Source organism: Martes martes (assembly GCF_963455335.1).
Source record: "Martes martes genome assembly, chromosome: 2".
Taxonomy (NCBI): domain Eukaryota; kingdom Metazoa; phylum Chordata; class Mammalia; order Carnivora; family Mustelidae; genus Martes; species Martes martes.
In genome coordinates, this window is record NC_137889.1 from 15210888 (window position 1) to 15216887 (window position 6000).

The 6000-nt window shown below is 48.1% G+C and overlaps 1 protein-coding gene across 4 annotated transcripts in view; it reads right to left on the reverse strand.

The window, feature by feature from the left end:
- The window catches only part of ACSL1 (acyl-CoA synthetase long chain family member 1), a 65031-nt gene extending 59472 nt beyond the window's left edge, over nt 1–5559 (reverse strand). For 3 of the 4 annotated variants that reach the window (XM_080797697.1, XM_080797696.1, XM_080797694.1), the window contains exon 1: nt 5385–5559. The gene's annotated coding sequence lies outside the window, so the exon portion shown is untranslated. Of the gene's footprint in view, nt 1–4666; nt 4772–5384 lie in introns of those variants that run through there. The other variant, XM_080797695.1, reaches the window with a different exon arrangement.
- Nucleotides 5560–6000: the final 441 nt, after the last annotated feature.

The window sequence follows — 6000 nt, forward strand, 5'->3', positions numbered from 1 at the left end:
TTCTGGTAAAAAGTGCCCTAAGATATGCAGCGGAAAGCAAATCTATGTGCCGCGGCGAGGCTGAGCACTTCCTTAAGTGAGTGAGGCTTGAGCAGCTCCGCTAAGCCTGGGTCCCTGGCCCCAGCCATGCACGCTCTTCCTTCCACACACCTGATGCATTAAGCATGTGCCTCGACGGTTCACCAGTCTTAGGAGACAACTTCCAGGGCAGGCACAGCCTTTTACTCTTTAATTCTCTAGAAAGTCGGAGCTGCTTAGCCAGTGATGCTGCTGCTCACTAAACTGAGCTGAACCAAAATTTGTTGTCCTTTTCAGCACTCTGGTGGTCTGAGATCGAGTGTAAAAATGAGACAGGGAAATAGCAAGGGGCAGTGACGTGGAGACTGTTCTCAGTCTCACCACTAGCTGGGTAACCTGGAACTTTCCAGACACTCCCTGGACCAAGAACTTTCAAGGTCTTCAGAGGCAGCGGAGCCAATTAATTAGGAGCTCTGACCCTGAAGCCTGACTGCGTGCAGGTTCAAATCCCGGTGTGAGGGACTTAATCCCTGCACCTGTTTCTATATCCTTTGTAAAACAGGGATAATAGCAGGACTTACTTTGCAGGGCTGTTGGGAGGCTTAACTGAGTCAACATGTGAGAAGCACTGAGGACAGGGCCTCGTGCGGTTGGCTGTTATCACCACCTCTCCTGTCCTGAGCCTGCCCCTGCCCGGGCTGGGGCCACAAGGTTAGTCATCTGACACTGCCCTGCTTTGTAGGTGACAGCTGAGCCTTGAGGCAGAAACTGGTCTCTGCAGCGAGTTTCTTTTTACTCTAGTTGTTAAAAGAATAAACGGTATTTGAGGTATTTGGGCCTTAGCTCTACAGACATTTCTCTCATAACAAACCTGAGGGGGAAAGTACCCATTTCTTTTGCAGCCAAAACTGTGCATATGGACAGATAATACATTTATCAGAAGGCCTTCCAGAATGAGGAAATGGTGTAAACAGCAATCCACATTTCCTCCTCTGATGCCCTCATTTTTTCCATTTCTCTTTCCAGACCATGAAATCCTTATTTCGACAGCTTCTGACTAGAACACATGAACCCCAAAGTCCATTAAAATCATTCACGAACAAAAATAATTTTCAAATCACTGTTCATTCCAACAGTTTTAGAGCAGAACATGCCCTAATTTCTTAAAAAGATACATTTAAATATATGAGAAGCTTGGCAAACTGTCCTAAAATAGTTATTCTTAAATATCCAACAATAGGGGCCCCCTGGGTGGCTCAGGCAGTTCAGCATCCGACTCTTGATTTCAGCTCAGGTCACGATCTCGAGGCCCTGGGATCAAGTCCCATGTTGGGTTTGGTACTCCGCAGGGAGTCTGCTTGAGGATTCTCTCCCTCCCCCTCTGCCCTTTCTGCCCCTGCCACACACACATGTGCCCCCCCAAAAATAAATAAATATTTTTTAAAAATATATCCAATGATAGGAGAAGGGTAAATGAATTGGGACATATTCCATAAACCACATTATGCAGTCATCCTCAAAAGTCATTTTTTGAGGAGCAGGTAACAACATGGAAAAATGTGCACAATATAACTTATGTGATTAAAATTAAGTTATCAAAATTTTTATATTTGGGGCGCCTCGGTGACTCAGTCATTAAGTGTCTGCCTGTGGCTCAGGTCATGATCCCAGAGTCCTGGGATTGAGCCCTGCATCGGGCTCCCAGCTCAGCAGGAAGCCTGCTTCTCCCTCTCTCACTCCCTCTCCCTGTGTTCCCTCTCTCTCTGTCAAGTAAATAAATAAAATCTTGAAAAAAATTTTTTATCTTCAATTAAAACTATATGCTCAAAGTAAAAAAAGCAATTGTTTAGAAAAACACAAAAAGGAAATACACAAAAATGTGAATAGCATTTATTCTCTTGAAGACTGTTTTTTAAGAGCTCCCAAATTTTCTATAAGCATAGATTCCTGTTATAATATAAAAAACATATAATATATATTCCTATTTTAATATAATTCTATAACAAAAGTGTACATTCCTATTATAAATACTTTCATATTTACATACTATATACATTTTTAAAATTATAATCTTATATTTTATATTCATATACACACACATATATAGGTTTTCTAAGGCAAATCGTTTTGACTTAGGTATTAGACAGCTTTCAAGTTTTCATGTAAAACTTGAAGACTGGCAACTAACTCAAGAAGAGAGTTAGGCCAGGTACCCACATAGAGCCACCAGTTTTAAAATCTTAGATTCTGCAAACAAGACATTTGCCTCCAGCCACAGGCATTCTCCACGCAGGCAGCACAGGGCAACAGAGAGCTCACCTCCACCTCAGCTTTTGTCCAAAGAATGTGCCCTCTGTCCAAGCCAGCCATGTTTCAAGCAAGGCTCGTCCCATATTTCATTGTCCCCTCTTGATTCCACAAAGGTTACAACTCAGTCAAGAACTTCTGAATGTGAGGATGTAAAAAAGGCAGAAAAAGTAACCTAACACAGACTACGCAATAGTTTTCTCTTGTCCTTGTCGTCTGGGCAATTTTTTCACAATTCTGTATCACCTTGGGCTTCCACAAACTAGAAATTCCTATGAGCTGTCTGTCATTACCCATTTTAGTTAAGGAACTGGAGATAAAATGATCATTTCTGAGTTGCAGCCAGAAACACTGGTAAAACTGCTTCTATTCTAGTTCATAAGCTTTACAAACTTGGGTTTCTTTAAAAGCTCTCAGAGAGGGGCACCTGGGTGGCTCAGTCAGTTAAGCGTCTGCCTCGGGCTCAGGTCATGATCCCAGGGTCCTGGAATCCACCCCAGATCCCTAGGTCCCCAGGTGTCCAGGTGGGGGCTCCCTGCTCAGTGGGGAGTCCACTTCTTCCCTGCCTCTCTCCCTACTCAAGCTCTCTCTCTCTTTCAAATAAATAAATAAAATCTTAAAAAAAAAAAAAAAAAGCTCTCAGAGCCCCTTTAAGTACGACAATGTTTAAAACTAAACTCAACCCCTGGCAGCTTCAGATCAGCTCTGTTCACTGAGATGCAACCTCTAGGCATGAATGTCAAAGAAAAGTGACCCTAAGATGTTTGTCTGCCCAAGCTGGCGTGACAACCTACAGTAAAAACCTCTGGCACCTTCAGTCTGCCTCCTCTGACTGACCTGCCCGTGAGTGAGCAAGGCTTGAAGACCACGGTTTCAAGTTAGGCCATAAGATACCAACAGCCTGGTGCTGCCTTAAAGGAAGTTCCTCTGTATTTTTGAACCCAAGAGTCTAACCCATTGCATCATCCAAACAATACTGTTCATAAAACATTGTTAATGGATCCTAACTCAACAGAATTTGGATATAAGAGAGAGTAAGTGCCAAAGAATAATGGACAGATGCTTTATGGGCAAGTTTGCACAATAAATTCATCAGCTGACCTTAAAAATTATATATTCATCTCAGGTTCCTGAGTGTCAACATCTAGAAATTACTAGTATTTCTGTAGTCTTGCTCTTTCCAGAAAAGTGAAACTTGAAGAGAGAGAGGAGAAATCCCCAGCTGTAATGACAAAACAGTCTGATCTTTCCCGGGCCCCTCCTCTGAACAGGTCCGTTTTCCACAAGACGGCTACCTCAAAAACAAAAGATGTGGTAAAGCCTGGACATGAGGCATGACACTGTGGCATGCTAGGACACTTTGAGTTCTTTCAAACTCCATTCAGAAGAAAGAGAGCCATGAAAACTCTGCCTCTCTGATACAAACAGAAACCAGTCCCTACCTGCATTTGTCCCAAGTAGCTCTCTCTCAAATGTCTCATATCAAAAAGCCCAGAGATCTCTTTCTAGTCAGGCTACCAGCAATAATAATAAAATTAGTGCCAAAATATGCATAACATAGGCAGGAAGGAAATAGGTCAAAATGCTTATAATTGCGAGGGAAGGGTGATAAAAAAAAAGGCTTCTCTGTTTACAGTAAATGCAGAAAATGCAGAAAACAGAGGTCTATAATATATGGCCTATGATATGTCTACATTATTTAAGTGAGGAAGGGAGGTATGAGGTTTGCTTTTAAGGATTGTCTTTTTCCAGTCATAGACTCTTAGCTCATGAAAGGCTTTAAGCCTAATGCGGTCCTTTCACAAATAAGGAGTCAAGTTTCAGACTGGGAAGGGATTCTCCCAGTTGAGTGAGGACTAGAAAGAGCGTCTCCAAAGACCAGCTTCACCATGTTGGGAAGCAAGATTGCCTCTAAAAAGTTCGACCTCCTCGACCCCACTCATCCACCAATCTAAGTTGCCATCTCCACTTGAAAGTGCAGAATCAATCAGAAATTTTTGTTTGTGTTAAGCAAATAACTGTTTACATTGAGGTAATCACAGGTGAAATTTGTGTCAGAAATTGTGAGAATTTCATGTTTTTCTCATGCTAAGCAATGACAAAAATAAATAAATAAATAAAAGGAAGGGTACTGACAGTCGGGGGCACTTCGGACTCCTGCACCAAGAAGATGCTTAAAAGTGTTAACTTTAAAAGGCAAAGAATACTTTTATAATAGTCTTAATTAAGCTCCATAACCTTGAAGGTAGGCCGATCGGGGAAGGGGTCTGAGATTCTAACACACACACTGATCAGTGACTGTCTCTAGGTTCAAGACCACGTGTCCATTCAAGACATTTACCTCCACTCTCCGTCTACGGCGCAAGGAGATAAGGCATCATTTCTGCCTCCTAATTTCAAAACACCAGGCTTCGTACATCAGTGACTCCAACACCGCTGTGTGCAGCGGCTACGGGCACTCTGGAGACACCGCGAGAATTTCTACACTTGGCAACCGGCTTTTGGATGCTGCCTTTGACCTTTCCGCAAGCGCTCCGCGCAGGGGCCACTGTCACGCCGCGGTAGCAGGACCGTCCGGCTCCGTGCTTCCAGGCGCGGTCCGTGAGCGCCTCAAAAGCCCTGCCACGGGGCCAGGAAGGACGCCCGTGGCCGAGAGACCACCGGTCGCAGCCCCGCGGGATCATCCCTCGCATGTGAAGCTCGCGGTCCGCCTTCCGGGCCGGGCCGGTCCCCGCCGCCACACAAACGAGAGGCCGGTCCCGCGGCACGCGTCACCCGGACCCCGCCGCGCACCAGCCCCGCTCCCGCGCAGCCCGGGCATCCCCGGTTCAGGCACAGGAAGCGGCCCGAAGGCCTCCGCCACCGCGGAAAGAGGAGCCGAGGGCAGAGGCCGGAAAAGCAGAACGGCCCCGGGAGCCGAGGGGAGGCTCACGCGTGTCCGCGGCGGCCGCCGCCTCCCGGGCTTGGGCCGGCGGGGCAGCCTGAGCCCCCGCGCCTCCATCGAGACCACCGGCGCCGCAGCCGGAAAGGACGCGGCTCCCCTCGGCAAGAGCACTCACCTCCTCGGCTGGCCGGGCCGCTACGCCGCCCGCTGTCACCACAGCCCACTGCCTGTTCCGCGCCCGCTCGGATGCTATTTAAGGGCGCCGCCGTAGAGCCGCGGCGCCCTGGCTGCGCCCCAGCCTCCTCCGCCGCGGAGCCAAGCCGCTCGCCGGTGCGCCAGCCGCGCCGGCCCGGCCCGGCCCCGCCCCGTCCTGTCCCGCCTCGCCCCGTCCGCAAGTCCCGCCTCCGCCAGCAAGCCCCGCCCCCGACGTGCGCCTGCCTGCCTCCCCGCCCGAGGAGCCCAAACCTGGCTGAGTGCGGGCGGGTGCAGGGAGGCGACGAGCAAACTCAGTAGGAGTCGCTTCGCCTGCCTTCGATTTCATAGCGAACCTGTGGAAGGGCGAAGGGTATATCACAGAGCCTCAGCCCAGAAGCCCGGCCTGCTCTGGGGTCCCGTTGCCACGGGGACCGGAAGACGCCCTTTTGCGTCTTCCCCTCCCAACTGCCTGCCTTGCTGACTTCTTGGCGACTGGGGTTTCTCTGCAGGCAGAGACCTGGGGCGGGGTGGGGAGCTTCCTTGGGCTATTTTCTTTTCTTTTTCTTTTTTTTTTTTTTTGGACACTCACTTGCGGA